Source organism: Parus major, chromosome 1, assembly GCF_001522545.3.
Source record: "Parus major isolate Abel chromosome 1, Parus_major1.1, whole genome shotgun sequence".
Classification (NCBI taxonomy): Eukaryota; Metazoa; Chordata; class Aves; order Passeriformes; family Paridae; genus Parus; species Parus major.
Window position 1 is genome coordinate 92368738 of NC_031768.1, and position 23233 is coordinate 92391970.

The 23233-nt window shown below is 39.8% G+C and overlaps 1 non-coding gene across 1 annotated transcript in view; it reads left to right on the forward strand.

Moving 5' to 3' along the window:
• The window catches only part of LOC107206155, a 416470-nt gene that overhangs the window by 306988 nt on the left and 86249 nt on the right, over nucleotides 1-23233 (forward strand). Inside the window, exon 7 of the transcript XR_001522283.2 lies at nucleotides 21575-21630. This is a non-coding gene — a transcript (uncharacterized LOC107206155). The remainder of the gene's footprint in view (nucleotides 1-21574; nucleotides 21631-23233) is intronic.

Genomic DNA, 23233 nt, shown 5'->3' on the forward strand with positions numbered 1-23233 from the left:
AGGGAGGGAGGGGAGTGGGATAAGAAAGGGCAGATTTCTCTGGCTGTACAGTTTCTACTTAGGTTAAAACTATATGGTTTTCACGCGGGTTAAAAGGGGAGAGATTCACTTCAGGTGGACTGAAAAGCCAAGTATATTTTGACTCATGAGTGCAGACAGCTTGCACTGATGTGGTAAGGAAACTTACCTGCCCAATATCTATCCCAGCTCTACAAACATCTGACATCCTTTTGAAGCAAGAACCCCTGAACTGTACCAGTGTTTCACCAAACATTTTCAAAAAAACCATAACCACTTGTGATTTGTTTTATTACCTTGAATTTTGAGCGATAGCACTTCAAAATCTGCTTTGTGAGCGTTTCAGGCAGCATTGTAGCAGTGGTGCATAGAGCTGCTGGGTGGCAGCAACATTTGACATCCCAATGCCTAGGACTGATTCTAAGTCATAACAATTCTTTTTGCTCTAGCATTGAGGTCAGGTGCATCCTCCATCTGTGCTCCATCTGCTCAGCAAGAATGCTGATCTGGTGTTCTGTACCTATTGCAGTATATCTGTCTTTCTATTAGATATAAAAAGGACAGAAGGCCCTGAGGAGATCCACAATGTATAAGTATTTTTAAAGGTCTGGCTGCAAACATTTAAATTCCAATGGCCAGCAGGAGATCTGCAGCAAACAGGATTTCTTTAAACTCCCTTTAGAGCCTTTCTCTTCTCTGGTTTTCCTTTTCCAAAGGATTCCTGGTTCTCAGAAATATGAACAGAAGATGCAAGAAAGCTCACTCGAATCACAACCTTTGTGCTAAGGCTCTCAGTATCTCAGATACTGACTGTCTTAAGGCTGATGGAACTTGGGTCTTCTACCCTCTTTGAACTGTGCTGCAGGGATCCAGGTCCTTTTCTTGTGACAGTCACATATTGTCATTTTAAAACAACAGTTTATTTTACAATTGAATTTATTCCCTAGTGCCAAAGGAAAACTGAGGTAGAAAATTACTAAATCAAACAATGGAGTGAGTATCAAAGCAGAGGATGAAATCCCACATTTAATGCTGCCTTCTTGAAATCCAAGGCAAACTGGATTGCCTACTGACTGATGGGACCCTCTTTTCTGAAGATAGCTCCAGACTCTTCCTCTGTTTTCTGTCCATTTCACCTTTGTTTGAGTACTTACATCTTAAATTCAGGCAGTTCGGTTTTGCTAAGTATCCAAAATGGTAGGAATTCCTTAGAATATTTTTATTTTCAATAATGGATTATAAATTATTTAAGAACTATGTTGAACAGGATATTTTTTGTCCTGTAGCATCATAGGTCTAGCAAAATGCATTGTATGTCTAAACAAAGTTTCCAAAAGTTCATTATATCTATTTAGTAATAAAGAGCTCAGAAATTCCATCAGCATTTTTGAAGTCTAAAGAAGATTCAGAGTCCAAATATGCAACACTTCCCAGAAGAAAATGCCTATTGCCTTTGTTGTTCCCTCCCAAGCTGGCATGGTTAAAGGATTAGTTACTCAGCAGTGTTCTGGGTAAAAGATCAGGCTGGTTTGCATTTTTTTGTAAGGCAGTTCACCCTTCCCCATGACAGAAAAGGACAGTTGTATTTATACTGACAAGAGCAGTAAATCAGAATTGGAATAGATGTTGGCACTGGCTCTTAATCATTCCTGGGAGTTGGGATCAGGTATGGCTTGTATTTGTAGCACAACTCTAAAAGGCCACAGAGCACTTTCCAAAAACTGAACAATGCACATGTCCATTTTCTGTGGGTTCAGCTATAGCAGGCTGCAGCCCACTGCTCAAACATCTGTTGAAGGAATGGGCCCATTAAAAGAACCCAGCATCGCTGTAGTGTTGTGGTGCATTTTAATTGTCTCCTGCTATACCTTTTCATGCTTTTTCAGCCCTGTGGAAAACCAAGTTCTCCTCCAGCTGGTCAGAAGTGTTCACACAAACTTACTTGCCCTGGGATTCACTATGAGTCACCCTGATTTCAGAGAATACTGCCCAGGTGTTCTTGTTTCTTGGCAGTTTGTTCTAAACAGGTCTTGCACAATCTCAGTTTTCTGTAAGGTGCAGGAGTGTGGGGAGTTTGGGGTTTGGCAGGGTGTTGGCAGGTCGGAGGGTTTAAAAGATCTTCTCTTTCCACTGTTGCTCATCACTGACCTGTCAGTCAGTGGTGCCAGGTAGCTGTGGCAGGCTAGCTGCCCTGGAGTAGCTATCCACCACGGGGCTGGTGGAATTTCGTGATAATGCTGCAAAGCTTCACTAGCCCCTGGACCATCCTTCCTTCTCTACTTTTTAAAGGGGTGGTTGTAAGTAAGGGCTTGCAAATTCTATTGGAAGCCATCATGTTTTCAGAAGCATTTACAGAGTCACAGCTTTCCCATATCTGCAAATACCAATGTGAGAAAGGAAAAGATATCACATTGATATGGATCAAATTTTATTTTTTTTTATTTTTACATTACCCCAGCTGGAAATTACTCATTTTACTAAGACAGCCTTGGTCTTCCACCCAGAAAGACACTTCCACACATGCAGAAAAGGCGAGGGAGCTGTACTTTTGGTTTATTTTTATTATTTAATTTATTAAACAAAAGTGTCCATTTCTTCTTTTTTTTTTTACTAAAATTTTGAAGATCCAAATATGCATTATTCTTTTCATATCATTATGATAAGGTGTTGAGCACTCACAACTTACTTGGAAGCAGGTAAAAACCAAAAGCATTAGGACCTTCTAAAATCAGTCATCTAAGACCTTTTAAACAAGAGTCATCCTCTACTTACACAATACAGATTTCATACAACTGGAAGTGAAAACAAAGATGTATTTCACTCTCTTGTCTTGCTGATATTTTGTTGTATACTATAGCTCAAATGCCCATCTTCTTTTGGTACTGAACAAAGCCCAGGGGTGCTTTATCTGAAGCACAGTGTTTATAGGTTAAGGAAGTAAATAACAACTTACCAAAGCAAGTGTTTCCTGCTGTGGAAGACCGTGAGAATGGGTTGATTTAGCATGGGTATTTTGTTTCACTGCTGCTTGCCCTAGGGATTCCCACTCTTGTTGAAGGGTTTGCTCATGATCAGTGCCCAGACTCACCTGGTACAACTCCTCCCTTTGAGGACATGATGATGAAGGCATATCATAGGATCATTGAGGTTGGAAAAGACCTCCAAGATCATCAAGTCCAACCTTAATATCACTTGGTAATTTCTAGGTTAAAGCTATGGGCACAAAGCAATACTGAAACCCAGATTAGACCTTCCTTAGCCTGACCTGGTGACCACTTACTGTTGGGACCTTCCAGGAATCTCTTGATCTAGACTTTTCTTATGGAGAAATGCGACTGAAAACATCATGTCCTTTGCATGCACCTGGCAGCAAGTGTCAGTGGTTCTGTGCTGCTGGGAGAGACAGGCTCCCTGGAACCTGGACCTTCAGTGTCGCTCATGAAGGAGTCTTAATCCAAACAAGGAATCTAAAGAAGAGTGCTGCATGTGCCTGTATAAACGGTCTGAAAATCCCATTGTAATGAGACATTCCTGAGGTGATCTCTGAACTCCATCCCAGTCAGGTGAATTCTCCCTGTGTTAGACCCATGCTCCTCATGGAAGGTGGTGGAGTATACATTGGATGCATCACTGACTGGCTGTTTCTTAGGCCTTGTAGTTGCAGAAGTGTGACTGGAAGAAACATCTGCAGATGTCTGGGCTGTACAGGAGTTAACAGAGAGAGTGATTTAGGCCACCAAATGCGGATATTTTATTGTGGCCCTATTGTAACTTTTCATGTATTTTATATCTTCTAGTGACGGCGCAATCCTGCTACTTGCCTTCTGGCTATGATTTATTTTTCCTGTTAAGTCATTGTTCATCATTATGAGCTGAGATTATTTTTCTGTGTAAATTTAACAGAGAAGCATTCTTGAACTTGAACACATTTTTAATTTATAAAAAGCAGCAGAACTCCCTTTGCTCCCCTATGATTATGATACTAAGCAATTATAACTCTTTACCCTTTGGTCTTCACAGCATTCTTGTCAGATTAGTACAGAGAGAGGCTTAAATCAGGACACTGCCCCTGAACCCCCTCACAAACTGGGGGCTTTGAAGGGCTTTTCAAGCCTGGATCCAGACAGTGTCTTGTCTGAACACTGAAAAGCAAGCACAGAAACGTTCCAGGGAAGCAAGGCTTTGCACTCATTGATGCAGATGCAATTTTGTTGTTATTTCTAACATTGAAATCCTAAAGGAACAAAATTTAGCTGGGGAATCTGTTGAAGGGGAAAGAAAGAAGCCTGCTAGTAGTTGACCTTGGCAGATGTCAGATGAAGGAATGCAAACGACTCTTAGGAAGACTTGGAAGGTCACTTGGGCAGTCTGAGAGAGGGTAAGCAGGCCTTCCTGGCCACCCAAAATTTGGCATGAAGAGAGAAGCAGGTGTACCTCTGAGTAGATCAGAGGGTGTTCCACTTGGCTTTTGGAGAATTTCAAAGGGACAGGTACAAGGCAGGTCTCACATCTCGATTCTTCACAGAGGGAAGGTCACAGAAGCTGTGTAACTGTTGTTGCATGGGGTTGGAGTATCAGGATAGTTTTCAGGGGGAAAGAAGAAGTTTAGTGCTTAAAGCAGGGAGTGCTTGACAGGATGAAAACTCCAGTTTTGTCTTTTCAGTTGCTATGCAAGAGGCTGAGTAATCCTTTCTCTTACCATTTAAGCTTAATTAAAGCAAAACCTGGTATTTCTTAGGTGAAAAGAACTATCCAAAAGATGGATTAGATATACAAGTATTTAATTGTCATTCACACTTTTCTGTTCATGCTGTTCATTAACAGTGTTTTCCTTCCACTCAATTCATCTCTGCCCTGGTTTGCAGTCTATATTTTTCTGCCAACCCCAAAAGCTCCCTAACCTTTGTTACTTCTTGTTTGAGCATCTTCGTGGATTTGTATTTTACTTCTCATTCACCTCTTTGCCTTTTCTCTCCCTTTCTATCTATCTACATGTAACTTCAAAATTTTATTGTGGGTAAGGAAGCCCATTTGTATTTGACCCAAATGTTGAGGTCCATTGAAAGGGGACAGGGGGAGAATCTCAATTGGAGTGAGTCATCATTCTTGGCTCCTTGAAAGCTGGAACCAACTTCAAAGGGAGTCTCAACTTGGGGGCAGTTGCACAGATGAATCCCAAACCTTTTTACATCCTTCTCTTTCTTTCCTCCTCTTCTCTCCTCATGTAGTCCAGCCAGATTTGGCAATTTCAGTTAAGCACGTCTGTGCAGATTTTTAAAATCCATTACATAAGTTTGTTAGCTTAAGACTCTCTTCTTCGACATATGAGCCTAAAATGGCTTTGATTTAAAAATGGAACTTGGCAGGGAATTTGTTCATATGGTAAGATGTTTTTTTCTTAGTTTGGTTTCATTTATAATATGTTTTAATCATTTTTGGTGTTTTCAAAACAAATGGTGAAATATGGGGTTTTTTCTTCTATTTCTGGCTACCCTCCTCTGAAAGGCCTTACTTCTCTCTGTGTGTTTAATTTGGTGCTTGAAAAAGCCTTTTTAGACAGAGGCTGTAAAATGTAGACTTTACATGCCTGTGAGGAGGGAAAATTCAGACACAGATGCTTCTGACCAGAACTGTGGATCTCAGGGATCTTCTCTAATAGCAAGCAGAAGGGTCACTAAGTGGGTCTCAGAGTATGTACAAATACAGGAAATAAGTGGAATACAAGGAAAAAAAAGGAGGGAAATGAGGCAGGACTGTTTCTGTATTCATGATCAATGCATCATGATTATCTGAGCAATTATAATATAAAGGAATTTTTTTTTTTTCCAGTCTGAGGTGCTGCAAAGCAGATTGCCACCAAGCAAAACTCTTTCTTCTAGTTCCTAGAAGAGGTGGGATCTGCATTCCCTGATTGGGCCAAATATCCCAAGTTTTCTGTATATTTTTACAGAAGTTTTTCTTCGTGATCTTAGTACATACAGTAACCCATAGATGAGATTTTTGCCCTTTAGCAGGTGGTTCAGACCGTGCATCCTGTCAACATCTGTGCAACAGAATTGGTTCCTCATTTCCCAAATTATCTTGTTTCGTGTGCACAGATCCCAACCTTGCTAGGGACAGGAAAGCAGGATACAAGTTAAAGTTCTGTTCAGTCTTGGAACCTCAGAGCATTTGGAAGAAATGCAAGGCTGACCACGTGGTCTTCCAGTTGCACCTGCCTATGTAGGAGACCTCAGCTTGTGTTTATGTCCAGACTGGCTGAAACTAAATACATGTTGCTTTTGCAAAGGATAATTGTGGAGAAGAGCATCATCAATCCAAAGAGGAGCCCCTTTTTTGAAAAGGGACAGGCCCTAGGGGAAAAAAAAAGCAATCTCATCTACTCATCCTTTGTGGGAAACCCAGCTGCCATTGCTGACAATTTAGGATGAGAAAGAGGAAGACCCTCCATGGCTAAAGCAAAGGAAGGGAGCATCCACTACAGAAAACTGTGGTAAAGGGGAAAAATTTGCAAGTACACTTCATCCTGGTTAAGGCTGATGTATGAGGGAGAGGAAAGGATCTTTCAGGCTCAGAGATGGGCTTTAGAAGACCAGCCAGAAAAAAGAACACACAAAAACAAGAAAGCAGAAGGCGTGGGTGGTTATGGGGATTAGTACTGACATATGGAGCCTATCAGCTTGAAGTTTCATGTTTAAATCTGACCTGGGTCAATCATGCCCCAAAGTCATTACTGTTGAACAGCTGTTGGGTGGCCTCTGTGAAATGACTTAGGGGTTTGAGCCCAGTTTCTAGTGGCAGGTGTCCACATTACACAAAACCCATCTGTATTAATTACCTCCCTATATCTGGCAATCTCACCAGAAAGACCAAGTACTAAAGGTTCATAACAGAGACTGAGCTATCCCGTTTTATCTTGGGTGGCCCTTCAATAAAGGGGCTGAAGAACTTTGGAAAAATGTCATAGGAGAAGACAGCACATTCCCTGCTCTGTGGTTCAAGCCAGACCCACCAATTTTCAAACCCCTCAGACCTGCAGATTTCACTGGTGCTGCGTTTACTCTTGAAGTCAGCAGAAAGTATTTCATAACTGGCAGCTTGCACGATGTTGAATATACATCATTTGGTTTCTACTTTCGGATCATAATAATATAAACAGGAAAACTACATTTTGAATTCATTAAGTTCTTCCTCCGCTGTTTATAAAAGATAAAAACTTCTCCTTTTTTTTTTCCTAAGGATTGATTGGTGTCATGTACATATTCGTTCACTTCTGTTTATGCAAGATAATAAGAGTATTAACATGGAGGTGGAATAATGGTGTTTATAGTTCCATCACCACTGTTTATATAAGATAAAAACAGTTTAAAAACCAGAAAAAAGAAAAATAGTGAGAGAACATTTGCTGTTACGTACATATATTATTTTTTCCCACTTCGGTTTGTAAAGAATGTAAAAGAAAAAAAAAAGGTGTTGCAAGTTGAGGAAGAGTTGATTCTGTTTATAATATTTCTGTGCTGTTTACCTAAGATAAATTAATTTAGAATTGATGTAATGAGCAGCTTGGAAGAAGAGAATTGGGGTGAAAGAGGAACTGGTGGGGTTAAGTCTGATACTCTTAGTACCTTGTAATCCTTTCCTTTATTAAGAAACATGAAAGATGCATACCGAATCTTTCTAGTGGGAATTCGATACCACCGGTGAGGCTGGGGACACACAGTGCTGCCATGCCAGGCACTGCAGCAGCTACCAGAGGGCTTGGAGCCTTTCTCTGCTGAGAGAGCTCTCAGAACAGAAAGGATGCTACAATAGCCTGAAAAGATCTCATGAACGTTAAACCCCTCGGTATCATTGTCCATGGACTTAGTCCAATAATTGTGTGCCTGTATGACTCTGTTTTGTTCTGCAGCTTTGAAGTCTAATCCTAATTCCTTCAGGGAGAAAGGCTTGTAAAATGTCTGCATTTCAGAGAGACAGGGAAATACTACCTTTGATGCAAGCCCTGTTGTCAGTCCCGCTCAGTCCTTCTGATTCACCCCTGCTCCTACCCAGTGCACGGGCGTATTGACAGATGAGGGAAGCTGGCAAATGTGCATATTTCCTTGGGATGAGACTGATGCTCTGGTTCTCATTGTAAACCAGAAAGGCCACTTATACCTAATAAAAGGACAACTGTGTGGACATTAATGCATGCGCAGGCAAAAAGTCCAGGAGTATTCGCTTACTTTTCCAAATGAGTTTGCTCCGGCTCCCCTCGCACCCTTTGTGTGTTTGCTTTGGCCAAACATTCAAGCAGGCAGGCTTGAAAAATCAGGTGCTCGTACACTTTCAGGTAGGGAACTGTCAGCTCACTTTCATACTCACCCTGTAAGTGGTAAGTGCTGTGAGAGATGGATTTTTGCACATGCTTCTCACCTCCCTTGTGCAGGTAAAGGAATCAGCCCAGGAGCTGGCTTGACCTTCTCCAAGTGGTGATGGACTAGCTTAAGGAAAAATAGTGAGAGAAAATCGAACTGCATCCCTAACCAGGAAACTAGAGAATCAGTAAATCTAGAATTGCATCAAAAATGCTCTTTGTCTTCTAAAACAAGTCAGCATCTTTTATAATTTCATAGTAGCATTTTCTCCCTCTCTAATCCTGAGTGGACCTAATTCACAACAAAGTCTTCCTCTCTTCTTCCCAATTCTTACTTTAACTGACTTTATAAGACAGATCATTTAAACACACACATAAGTCCATTTCTATTAAACGGTTCCTGAAGTAAAGTTTGAATTTTAATTATATCCCTGAATCCCATTTCATTCACACACTTGAATTTAAGCAGGAGCTTGAGTATGTGGTTTGAGGGCTCAAGGTTTAACATTAATGCTGTCAGGATGCAAAACAATGCTGTGCATCAGTGGTCCGTTGCATTGCTTGATGCCACCTATGCACCCCTGTTCCAAATGTCAAGTACATAAAGTAGATTGTGTGTGCTTAGTGAGCAGCATTGTCCAAGGTAGATAAAAAATAGGTTTTATTGGGAAAAAAAATGCAATCTACAGGTGGACCTTCCAAAGGCAGATAAGGGTATGAATTTGCCAGGTAAATGAATCCTTGAAAATTTCTGTCTACTAATTGCCAGCCCTTACTTCATTTAGTGCTGACATGGATGCAAAAAGAAGGGATAGATCTGTCAGCAAGCTGAGAAAGGGTTTAAAGGAACTTCAATCAGAAAGTTTTGTTTTTCAGATGAATATATATTGTCGTGGGTACAAAATGACACTTCCTGAAGTGAAGGCCATTCTCATCCCTATCCAGAGCATTCCAACATACAGTAATATGTGTCTTAATTACGGTGTATCTGTGTCTAAAAAAGGCTCAGAAATGTCACTTTTCAGAGTTGTATAATCAAGTTGCTCCACCTTGCTATTAGGCATGAATGGCAGTCAGTGCTCCAGGGAAGCCTGAAATTGAAAGAGCAGCAGGTGGGGAGCAGTGGGTCAGGATGGGTATACATTTAGGAGAGCTGTGTGGGGAGTCCAGAAGTAGAATAGCGGGAAGTGCTGTAAATTGGATTGAACACGTTGCTAGTGGACAGGGTGAAAGATTATACAGCATTTGTCTGTGTGACCATAATGAGCTTTTTTCCCATAAAAGATTTGGGGAGAAAGTACTGTGTATGAATAGGGTCCCTTTAAGAAGCACTTTTAAAAGAGCTCATTTCGATTCCAATCATGTATATGCCCCAGCAAGACTGTAGCCAGATGCTTGTAGATCTGAAGAAAACAGCCCAACCCTTTTCTTATCATCTACCAGAGATGACAGACTTTAAAAACTCAATGGCACTTTCGATAACTTCTAACAAGAACTGGGACTTGCCTGGCTCCATTTGTCTGGTCAAGGCTGTATTTCTGCAATTTATCCCATGGAGATTTTCAGCAGAACCTTACACTTAGTGTCTAAATTAATGATATTCCTTCCTTTTTGCCATGACAAAAACCACTCTGCACTATATACATTATGCTAAAGTTTTTGTCATGGACACAATCTGTAAAAGCTTTTTCAGCTTCGTCATTTTGACAAGCTGATTCCATTAAACCCTTCCCAGTGATCATGTTTGTATGGTGCACATGGGGGAGGTTGTTTGCTCACATGGTTTTCCCTTCTTTGAAGCTAGGGAACAGTGATCATCTCTCAGGTTACATGTTATGTCTTATCACTGACCTGTCCCCAGGAAAATGTACTTTGAGGGAACACAGACATTTTCTGTGTAGCTTCCCTAGTTAATGAGTCTTCTCTGGGGTGTAGTCCTTAACTTTTCTTTAAGGCTTTTTTAAGACAGAGATATGTCTTAGCTCTTAAAGTGTGTAGGTTGGTCTGTTGATATGTTTGCATTAAAAAGCTCTGAACACATAAGATGTTTTTCAGTATTTTTTACTGTTCCACTTGCACTGAAATGGAAATAGTTGAGTGCTTTGAATAACAAAACTCTCTAGTTTCTCTCAAATACATGGTTTACTCAAAATCCTCCAGTGAAGGCTCACCACATGGTGATAACTCTGCCAGATACCTTGCACTATTGGAGGTTTTATAGGGGTCTGGACAAGCACTGGTACTTCTGATCCTGCCATACTGGCAAGTGCTAGATGCTGTTGATTAAAGCTGGAGCTGATAAATGATAGAGCTGATAATGAAAGAAATGGATGCTTTATTTTAAAATTCATTCACAGCATACTTTTTAAATGAGTTATTTTAATATCAGTTTTTGGCAATAAGGAAACAGGATTTTGTGGCTAAAGCAGATAGGAGACTGGAGGGGAATCAGATCCCACAAAACCTGTGTTTGTCTTGAAGGAATGTTTTTTATCTGCCTTTGCTAAAAATTAACATGGTGCAGAGCTACTTCTTTATTTCACTCTCAGTAAAGCCAGTAGAACATTTTATGCCAACCTCAATGATGGGCACAGCCACCAGACTTTCTGGGATAATTGTCAGTGCAGAATAGCATTGCCTACAGCCTGCTTTAGCATAAACCCAAAATCTATCTCAGTAGGTTTCCAAGGGCATTGAAGCATCTCAGATTAATTAATTCATTTATCTGTGCCACAAAGAAAAGCGAAATTTTTAAGTGGTGCTTTTTTTCTTTTTTTTTTGTTCCTTTATTTTTGTTCCTTTTTTTTTGTCTTTTTTTTTTTTTGGCCTTTTTTTTTTGTCTTTTTTTTTTGCAACTACTAATAACTTCACCTTCCTTCCTTGTCCAGGGCATTTCCACAGACATATTTCTCAAGCTGACAGATTTCTGATCCCCCAGACTGAATAGCTGTATATCTCAGCTTTCCATCTTACATGAACTTTATCTCCCTCATTTAAAATAGAAAAAGTGCTGTCTACATGAAGAGACCATTATCCTGGTTGGGTTGTTAAAGTTACTGTAATGCTGACTTTATTTTCATGTAACAGTTCTGAACAAAATGTTTCCTTTGAAAGGTCTCAGACCTCTATCCTCCCAGCTCCTAATCACAGTAATATCCAACCTCAAGGAGTCATTAGTGAAGACTCAAACAATATCCTGTAACAAGTCAGCTATGGAGAAATTGGCAGAGTTTATCTCTCTGATGCACGTTCATATGAAAATAATGGGTTGCAAAATAAAGGTAGCATTGCTCACGTGCTATACAGTATCCATTGGATCCGAGCCTTTCCTCCCTCACCAACACATCTCCCAAACTAGCCCTGAGTATAACTCTGCAGTCACTTATGAGGTGGGGTCCATCTACAGGAAGCTACTTCATTGTTCTTACATTCTTAAACTGGCTCACCTGTAAACCTCTGTGTGGTCATGGGAAGCTGTTGCATTTTTAGATAACTGGGAAAATGGTATAATGATTATAGTCAAATCCAGCCCTTAAAGAGGGGTTTACATTTCTGGACCAAATGGATGCAGTGAACTGTAGACTGAGTTTGGATGAGTTCTTGGAGTTGTTTGGTTTTGGTTTCATTTTTTTGAAATGGACACTTAGCTTTGCAGGAAAGCTGATAAGTAGTGTAAACTATGTCTCACCACTAAGAGACTTTGTAAAATCTTGGTGTTTACTGTTTGGTTTGGGCTTCAGTAGTCAAAGGGATTTTCTTCACAGAAAGAAGCATGCAGGTGTCTTTTCAGGTTTCAGTGAATATTTTTCTTCTCATTTGATGTGGTTGTAAACTGGGCATCAAAAGATGTGATTTCATTTCATAGTTCTGCCTTAGTATTGATCAGCTTCAAGATCAGTTTAGCTTTCTCTTCTTTCCTTTTTTCATTCCATAAATTATGAATAAGGAGAATCGCCCCTGTAAAGCAAAAGGTAATGCTCCACTCATTGGGGTTTGTTTGAGGATTTTTTACAAATAAAGCTCCTGAGATTATTCAACTCCACAACCTTAAGTCACATTAATCATAAGTCACATAGATATGGATAAGCTGTAGTGTGTTAGGAAAAACAGGGAAGCTTGGAAAAGCTGAGAAATAATTCAGAGTTTCACAAAACATATCCCACAATTCAGTTTTATATATTGTTTTTTCTTGTTGACTGGGTCAGCAAATGAAATTACCTGGCTGAGATAACCAGATATGTTTTGGTTGATCAGGAGAGGAAGTTCAGGACTGGAACAAGAATGTCACTTCCAAGCTAAGTCCTACTAGAGAAAGTGCTAGGTACTTGCAGTGTGACTTCTTTTGTATTATGTCTGACTTTTCCCTTCAATTACATCTTGCAATAATTTGATTCAGTTACCCTGTCTCTTCCTCTGTCTATATTATCAAATGGATACTCCAGTTAAGATAGAAGAGCTGGTGAAAAATTCCATCTAAGCTGCTCTGCTGTTGCACAGCTTAAATTCCCTGCAGCATCACCTTGATGGTGAGGGTCAGGGAGGGAGGCATATCAAAGTTAAACTGATATCACAAGGTTTTGAGAAGGGAGATGGTTTGAATATATTGGTAGTAAAACTTAGAATTAGGAACAGGTTCCTATAAAACAACATCATGTTTGATGGTAAGAGGGATCAGATTCTGTGGTAAGAGACTGCATTCTTGACACTTCAGCCACTCATCTCCATATAAAAGAGCAGTGAAAAGTTTGTTTGCTGTGAAACTGTTTCCAGGGCACACATCACAGAAGTAACAGCATGCTGCAGGAGACGCTGCTCTCCTACCAAATATGAAATGGAGAGTATTGTTCCCAGCAGCCATTTTAGTGGAGCTTTGTAAGGTAGTTTGATTTATTTTAGTAGGCATAAAGTGAGGAGAAACAGGTGAAAGATAAATTCCAAAGTATTGATGATGTCCTTGCAGGAAGAAAACAGTTGGTTCTCCTTCTGGAAAACTCGGAAGAAACACATACTTAATGTGTCTTTGTAGATGCCTGGGGCTTAACACTGCATACAGAGGTACAGCTGCATGACCCTGGTGACTTCAGTGTGTCTGCAGGGGTTTAAAGGCAAGTGAAATCCTTCTGTAATGCTTTTAGTCTTGTTCCAAGCGTTGTGTACTCTCCCAAGAACACAGCTCGTGTTCGAAGCTGTAGAGATTTTTTAAAATTGAGCACAAGCCGTACGCTCTCTTATCTTTCAAGAATTTGCTGCTTTTGTCTATGGTATCTGTCAGGTTAAGATATTCCTGTAGGTCTTCATAGAGTCAGTTTGTGATTTCTTTATGGATAGGCGGTCAAGAAAACATCCTGACAGTTTCTTTAAATGATTGTGGCAATGGATCTGACATGCTCACACTTTCCCATAATGATCTTGCTGCCACTTTGCTCCTGATTTAACAAACGCCCTCATAGTCAAGTCTTAAACCATGCAGCTCTCACCAAAGAGAGCAAGCTGGATTTTTGAAGTTCAATGTAACCCCAGCCTGGGGCTTGCCAGAACTCGGGTCATTCCCTTGGTGCCCCACCAGCCATGGATGATGCAGACCCCCACATCCCTGCACAGCCCTCCAGTCCCCTTGCAGCTCAGGCTTAGCAGTGTTCCCCACTCCAGCCCAACCTGTTCTCCAGATATTGCAGTACTTGTACACTCAGCCAGTGCCCTTCAGTTCTGCTCTGCAGTGCCATCAGGGGAAAGTGATATCTCAGAGTACTTATGTCCCAAATTGAATGTTAGTCAGATGTTAAAATGAAAGAAATATTATGGAGAGTCAGCACGTCTCACTGTGGAAATAAATTACATACAGTGTCATGGCTCTTGGGACCACATCTGATCCAAAGACACCATTTAGAGAAGTGATCACAACACCATTGGATTTATCAGTTCATGATGGAGGAACATTAATACCCAGAAAGCAAATAATCATTAGCAATAGAAAGCTCCCAACCAGTAACTTAAACTCATTTTTCAGGGTCACTTCCTCACATTAGTAGCCTATTTGTATGTATCACTAGATTTTATAGCAATTATCTCCTTATTAATAGTAACTTCACTAATTGCTATTATTAATAAAGATGCATTTAGTTCCTAGTACCTTACTTTCTCAGTTTAACATTTTGGTTACTCAAGTGTCATCTGCCTAAATAATTTAGTATTATTTGATTGTATTCTCTCATGCTGTGCAGTCCAGTTTTGGAACTGCAGAATTCAGGACATGTACTTGAGAAGGTGTAGGGAGTGGGGACCATGCACTAGGACTGAAAACCTCCAGGCAGGAAAGCAAAGATGCTTCACTGCTTATCCACCTTGCAGTAAGGAAAATATGACTTGATGTGGCTGTGGTGTAACACAACAGATCCAACTTCTGAGCTGCCACTTCAACCACACTCCCTCAGAGCAGAAAATTCACCTACAGGTATAATCAGAGCCAAGACATAATTTTGAAGGTCTGATCCTGAAAGGTAGCCAGAACCTTTAGGTATACATCCCTGTATAATTTGGTAGATATGTTTTCTGTTTTCTTCTGTTTAAGGTTTCAAAACTGAGTTCTAAGTGCCAAGAGAAACCCAAATAAAATATTTTATAAAATGGAAGTGCTTCTGGACCATAAAGAGAACTCTTCTGGTCCACCACCAACTTCTCTTTCCTCTCTTTTGCAAGGGTGAGCAGGGAGCAGGCTGTGTGCTGGGTGGAAACAACCCAGTCTCAACACAACCATTATTTTTCCAGTGCCATCTTTGCTCCATGATCTCTTGATGGGAGCACACACAGCCACACAGTGAGGGAGAAGGGCATCAGGATTCTGGGAAAGATCACAGACAGGAGCAGGCAGCAGCTGCCACCAGAGCTGTGAAGTTGGAAAGTGAAGAATATATTTAACCTTTCTTTTTCTTCACTTTTTCTAGCTTTGCCCTCACCCTGAGCCCCTTAAAGCAACTGCTGCTGAAGCTGTAATGTGTTGTTGCTTCCAGAGAACTCTCCTGCTCTTCTTTTAAATATGTTTTCTGCCAAGATGCTTTGTATAGACTTTCCTTGACTGAAGTTCTTCTTAGGGAGCAAGAGACCTCCAATGGATGTTAATTAGAGTTCAGTTTGCAGATGCAAGAGATTACTGTTCTTATTTCATCAGTCTCATTGTTTTCACTGAGAACAGCTGTTAGAACTTATTTTGGGCTGAGTTACCTGTGGAATGAGTCAGCTTGATGTCTTTTTGAATTAGCTTACATATACATGAAAGTCCAAATTTTGATTAGATTAATTTCTTTTGTTTTATCAAAACATATTATCCAGCCTTCCTGGCAAGCAGAGTGTGCTGAAAAATCTATTCCATCAAGATTTGTCTTTTGTGTTTTCTAGTCGTGGGTCTGTGAAGTTTTCTGGTTTATAAAAGCATTTTTGTGTGTGTGAATGTGTAATGCTCATTTAAAGTCTACTTTTCCCATTACATATTTCTCTATATGAAAAAGACAGATGTAAAATTTTAACCAGTTTTAATTACAAGATAAAATTAAGAAGTCTCCTTTTACTTCACTTAACAGCCCAAATTTAACAATGATATTAAATACACTATTGACATTAAATACATTAGTGAAAGAAAATGCAAGCATGAGCTGTGTCATAGTTCCTTTACAGTATGTGCTAAGGTAGACTTAAATTAAGACAAATTTGAGAGAGGAAACAGTCAGTTACCTTTTCTATTATCTTTGGTGGACTATATCTTCTAAACAAACTGTGTCTTTGGAAAATGAGTGATGGAAATATTGTCAATAAGTTTTGATTCAAAATTGTTGTAAAGTCTTTACAGAACCACAGTTTGGCTGTTTGTTTCATTAAAAAGAGCATATGCAGCTGTAGTTAAGTAGATTTTTTTAAAATTTTTTTCATAATACATAATGAAAATACATATACGTGCGGCAACACATACAGACGTGTTAATTCTAATGTACACAGAAGAACTTCTTGTTCTTTCCTAAAGATCATTTCTTCCTAAAGATCATTTTATTTTGATTGCAGACTAAGGGTTTATACATGGCCATATAACTGGCTCTCAAGCTGTGTTTGCAGTGCTCTCTCCCATAGGATCTTTCTCTCTCCCTGCAACAAGCTGTCAGATGCAAAACCATCTCCTCAGTTCATCCCTTTCCAAGCACTAGCTCAACTGAGTGATGTTCATTTCTTGTCTTATTAGACAGAGTAGGCAGCCCTTCTCCTCAGTCTTGTGTGAATTAGGGAGTCCATGAGGCCAAGGGCTGGGCTGTGGAGCTTCCTCTTCTGGTAGGACACAGAGGTGAAGATGCAGAGGAAGGAAAGGAATGTGCCCTGTTAGCCCTTTGCAAAGACTTGCTGGATTTCAGAAGGAGCAGGATTGGGCTTGTGCATGGGTCAGGATCTGCTGGACTGCTTTTTCTCTGATGTGCCTTTTGGACCATGTCTGTGCTGTGACACACTGCTTGAGTGGGTGTCATTATCAGTCCCCAAGCAGACACCATTGTGCAGTGAAGCCTGTTAATACAGGTCACTGAAATTCCAGATATTTTGACTGCTAAAGGAGGTGGTCACTTCAAGCAGCATGACCACAGGGAGAAAAAAATATTTTAAAAAAAAGGGAGAACTTGAAGGTCATTTTCCTCTGTATGTTGCCACATTGTTTTTCCTGATGTGGCCCCTTACCTTGCGTGTGACATCTGTGGCTAAGGTGTTGTCATATTTCTGGTGTGCTAACATAACATTTGACTGCCTTCCTCCTCATTCTTGTAATTAACTCCTAATATTAAAGCAGTTTCCATCTCTGGATTCCTCAGCAAGCTGATTGAAAGGCGATTTAATTGCACAGCCTTGCCAAGAAACATGTTAGGTGATTGCTGGCTGTAGTAACAAGTAATGTGAAGGTAATAGAAGATATCACAGGGACTAAGATTTTGCTGGCCATTAGCAGAGGTGACTTCAAAAAGCAGATGATAATTAGTATAGATTTCACTGAACCAAGTTTCCATCTGCTGCTAGTCACCAGATTTTGAGCTGCTTTCCTATTAAAGATTTGCATGTATGTTCCTGGATTCTCGATGGAAAGGACACTTAGGGGGAAAGGGTATAAATCAGCAAATAACTGTGTAACCTGCAGAAATATAAATCTATGTAGATTAATCCGTGTTTCCTAAATTGCATACTAGATTGTAATTCAATCAAAGGGTAGGGGTCGTGTGACGTTTATGAACATTTATGGATGGTATAAGCACTCAGATTAAATGTCAAACCTGGTATTCAGTTCAGAATCACGTATTATTGTTATTCATTAATATATAAAAACAACAATTATATCCACTAAAATCCTCAATTTAATATTGCTGTAATCTGTCTCTGCTGTGTCAGAGATGCAGCACAGTCTCTTTGCCCCCCTCAGATAATTTAAAGGGCTCTGCTGAATTTCAGTCCAGTCTGCTCTTTTCCCCCAGCATGGCACTGGCTCCATTTGGCCCCCTCTGAACTGAGGAATTCTCTAGTAAAGGATATTTTTTATTTTCCACTGGGATTAAATTTTAGTTTTCATACTGAGTAGATGTAGTGCACCCAGAAGGGGAGGAGAGGAAAAACTCTGGATCTTAGATCAAATTCACCAAGTATATTACGCAAGATAAAGCTGTGTCCATCCCTGGTTCCATATCAGTAAAGGGTGAAAATGCTTTGAGGCAAGAACAGCCATTTTAGGATTATCTAAATTTGTTGTCAGTCCTTCAAGCCTGCTTCTTCCCAGTCTGTGGCTAAAGGACTAGCATTGCTCACCTTGGTGTAGTGCATTACATCAGAGAGATCCTAAATCACTTTGCAAAAATGGAGCAGAATCGCTGTCCCAATTTACTGCTAAGAAGGCACTTGATGCAGGTTAACTGAAGCCACTTAGCAAATAAACTGTAAGAAGCAACTGAACATCAATTGCAGAAATTACTTTGGCACCTAAGATGTCAGTGTTGCTGGAAAGAAGCAATGTTTAAGCTAACAAAGGTCTCATCATGTTTACAGCCAAAATTTTACTGACTTCCAATGGACTTCAACATGAATGCCTTAGTCACTTTTGAAAATCGTACTTAGCGTCATAAATCTATTATCTGCTTATATGATGTAACTCATACCACTGTTTTTCACCATCTTAACTTCTCATAAATAGAAATTCTTCAGTGTTTAGGAACCTTATTCTCATTAAACTTGGGGGGACTAGATTTCCAAATAGCCTTAACATGTAGACCTTACTCATCTCTGTGTCTTTGTGATTTAAATGGAATTTATTTATGTAGCAAAGAAAGAGAAAAGGAAAAAAATCTGACCACAATGAAGGAAGGACAGGTTTAAGATTAGCCCTTGGCTATTCTGTTCAATGGCCAAAACATCTTCCAAATAATAATGATTAATTAACACTAGGAATTCAATATAAAGAAAAGGATCAGTGGGTTCCATTTGTCCCTTCCCCCAAACAGAGCCATAGTGAGTTGAAAACAAGTGACATAAAGAGACAAATAACTATTCTGTTTATAACATAGAGACATGGGGAAACTGGCCAACTTGCTTCAACTTCATTTTCTTATGTTGTTACATAATAATATATCTTGAAGAAATCTACTGTGTTAATCTAATGTAATTAGGTTAAATGTCTCTAGTGACCAACAGTGCCATATGATAAGAAGTTTCACCCCAGCATTTTAATGGTTTGGGTTCTGCTCATGGTTTCAATTAAGTCAGCATGATTGCACAGGGCAGTGAGAACAGGATTTGGCCCATTTCTCTCCCGCATACGTGTTCTGCAGTTATCTAACCTGGAATGAATCATAGCTTCCTCAGACACATCTTGTTTTTCCAGTACTTTACAGGGAAAGTTTTGTTTTCATATATTTTCTTTTGAACAAAACTGGTAATCAAGTGTCCAGACCAATTGCAATAATTTTAAAAAGCACGGTGTTTCAGTTCTGGTGATTTTGCCAGATTCTAGTTTGCAGCTTCTAGTATATTGTGCCTGTCTATAATCACCATACAGTTTTAATTAGACAGGACAATCTTGTACACTTCTTAGAGCAAATTTGTTGGTAATGTTGGTGTAAGTCATTAGTCAGCATCTCCAGAATCTCAGGCCATAATTTGTAGAATTCTTTGGCATATGTGTTGTCAAAATTGCTTTATGCTTTCCCTTAAGAGACCTTGTTTTATGTTGCTTATAACAGAGCCAAACTCTAACCTCAGCCTAAAATTTTCCATTCTGTGTTTTGTTTTCTTTTCCCCAAACTGGATGCCTCCCACTTTTTTTTTACTTTTTTTTTCATTTTTTTTTCACTTTTTATTTCCCTTTTTTTTTTTCAACTCTGGGACTCCAAGGCATATTCTTTGGCTCAGACCCCTTGTCACAGGTTCTTCCCTGGTTTGCAGCTCACTGTCCCATCTGCCCAAAACTCTGAAAGAAATACTACTCAGCTACCAGCCCCTAACAGTGCTTCACTGTCATCTATTACAGATGAGTCCATAGACTTCCGTGGTTAAGTCTTCAGGAGAAATGTAAGAGGAAAATAAGGGTTACATGCTTAGGAAAGGAGATTTTTCTCCACCAGGAGAATTTCCCTGTTACAGTTCATTAGAATAATGGATTCTTGAAAGCAAGATAGTGACCTTGTCTCCACCAGCTTGATCTTGCCCTTCCTTTCATTTTATGTCATTTCAGCTTTTCAGTCTGGGCAGAATCCATCCTGTCTTCTGTCTCATGCAAATCTTCCTTACATGTGGGAGCAGTCAGCTCCTTTAAAGAGAAATTTGCTGTTAAAAGGGCCTCTGTGGGTGACCTGTCCAAAAGATGCTGTTAGCATCTTGTTTCCTGCCCTGACAGTTTTTAGGATTGTCTCTGCTGTATTTCCTCCACCTCCCTTGCAAACCAAGCACTGGATTTGTACAAATGCTTTCTCTCCCACTCTCCTCTACCAGGACCATAATTCCCACAAATAGTAGCTACAACTCTGAACAGATTTTCTGCCTGCCTTCCCTCTCTCTCTCTCTCTCTCTCTCTCTCCTGTGACAGCTCCTCTCTTTCCCTTCACTCTCTTAACTCAGGTTTATATTTCTGTGAGTTTTTTTAATTGCTTTGAGGAATGACAGAGCTAATCTCACCCCGTAACTAGACAGGAAGCAGAAGCTGAGGGCCATGTCTTAAGTACTGGAGTATACCACATGGATCCCATGGTCGTTTTGTGCTGTGCTCCTGCTCCCCTGATAACAATCTTCTGGAGAGCACTGTCTGGCCTCACTACCCAAAATTTTTTCAGCTTGGCAAAGGGAAGGGGAGACAGGACTGATTTGTAGCTTTGAACATTTGGGGAGCATCTGCCTTTGTTTTCTGTGTCCAACAGGAGTGTGTCTTCTTGTTACAATTCAGAGCATCAGGCTTTGATTAATTTTGTTTATTGCTTCATCCCAGGTTATTATGTTTTGGAAATAAATATGGAAATAAATATGTTGGCAATAAAGCTTAGAATCACCATAGTAGACCTGCAGTCTACCAGAAGTTTGCAAACCTTTAGCCGTTCCACTTTCATGCAGTCATTTTTTCTTAGGGGTCTCAGGGTAACAAATCAATCAAGTCCAAAAGATACTGTGTTGACAGAAGGAACTAAGACAACACAATTTTTCTGTGCAGCTATCAGCTGTAATGTAAGCATTCTCAGCCCTAATAATAAGCCTAACCCCTCTTCTGTGAAGGTCAGGATGAAGAAGGCGAGTTCTGTTTCAGAGTCCTGTATCATCTGGCATGACTGCTAAGAAGGATGCCTTTCAAATCTGGCAGTGTTCTTGTGATAAGAGCATTTGTCCATAGGAGCCACAAGCCTATTTCACGGAGCCTGTTGAACAGCCACCAGAGGATATTTAGTCTCTGCTGGCCTGGAATGATCCCAGGACTGAAAAGCTTCTCAGCCACTACCAGTTTTTCTCAGCTACATAGTTCTGGGGTCAGGTAGTTTCAAATCTTCCAAGATCGATGTTGTTTGTGAGTTTAAAAGGGGTTTTTTTCCCTCTCCTGTGGGAATTGCCACCATCTGCAAGTCTCCTTGATCCTTGTTTTATATTATTACATTGGTATCATTTAGTGTATTTATTAACAATTTGATTTCCTTTTTCCTTTCTCTCTTTTCTCCTCAGATCACTCACAATCAGTTTGTGGCCTTTCTCTGGAGGAACCTTTCCGTGTCTCTTGTGTGAGTATTTATAACATTTTTTTACTTTTCATTGATATAAGTTGTGCCTTTTCTTCAAGTTCCATCAAAGTCAGCCTGGGGCCTCTGTTGCTTCCCATGGCCACAGGACTCAATACTGAATTTTTATTCTAATGCAGTCCAAGATTTCACTAGTAGTGTCACTTTATGGGACTCAGATTTTAGTTCAGTGACATTGTATGATTGATTGATTGATCTGGAATTTATATGTGCATTTCTGGATAACAATATGGAAGATTTCTGTTTATATGTGGGGGTATGCTTGTTCTGATGGACATTGTGCTGTTGTGTGCTAGTTCAGGATGAAATATAAAGTATTCCATGCTGTGCAAGTGCAAAGCAAGTGCAGAAAACAGTCAACTAGCATTGCAACCTGTCCACGCTGAAGTTTGACCCTGTGGTGTGGGACCCTTTCTTACCCAGTCCTGGCTGCTCTCTGAGCTGCTCTTCTTATCTGAGTAGATTAAATGTGCTGTATTCTCATTGACATTCAGTAGTATCAGGATTAAAAATCTGTCAGTGATTTCTTTGGAAGGTGTTATGCAGGATTCTTTTCTCACCTAGTCACATTCATTTGAGTTTGGTTGCTGCTTTGTAGGTTGGTGATTCGCTGACCTTTTTAACTGAAGAAATTATTATGTTTATCCAGATAATTGTGTTTTCAAGACCCAGAACAGGAAGAATTAATTTTTTTCATGGTTTAAGTTTTGTTCTTTTTCTTTTTGTGGGGGGAATAAGGGATGGAGCCTTTGGGAGTGTTTGTTTGTTATCACTTGAGTTTTAATTTTGTTAGGTTCTGACACACGACAGTTTTGCGCATTTGGAACAAAAACTCACATTTTTCTGGGATTCCTTCATACATATTGGCAGTGGAATCTGTGCTTTCGAAACAATGACTCTTCTTGTTGAAATATAAAGGGAAATATAGCACTACCACTTCATAATATTTACTATAGTTAAGTAAAGACAGACCAAAGTTTTCCAAATGTCCACCAGTATTTTAAGCCACTGTTTTGGGATGTCCAAGCTGAAGCTATTTAGCGAATGCCAAAAATAATGAGGACTTTTAAATTTAGGTTTAGAACTCCATGTCCGAATATACCTGGACTTTGTGTTACTTCAGATCTCCACTTTGCAATTTAAATTCATGTTTCCTACCTGTTCAGAGAGAAAAGTAGATGACTGTTAAAGTGCTGCCTGGAATTAAAAAAAAAAAAAATCACAGTAAGAGAAATAGCTCTTTCATATTAGGAGAGGAATTAGGGAGAGGAATTAAACCTGCAAATCTGTAAATTTATGTTCAAGTTGTGTTTTAATTGTTGGAATTTCTTTAAAGGAATGCAAAATGGGCATCAGTAATTTTTTCAAGGTGCTTGCTGAAACCACAAAAGAGCTTTCATTTCCCAATACTAGACCTAAAATATGTGGCTTTAACATTTAAAGTTGACCCACTACTTTTGCAGTGCAGAAGGAAATGGCATGGTGCCTTCTTCCCCACCCTGTGGGCAAAAAGATGAGATTTGCTGCAGTGGCTGCAAAAGGTGGTATGACAATGCTAGCTCCCAAGGAAAAGACGTATTTGAGT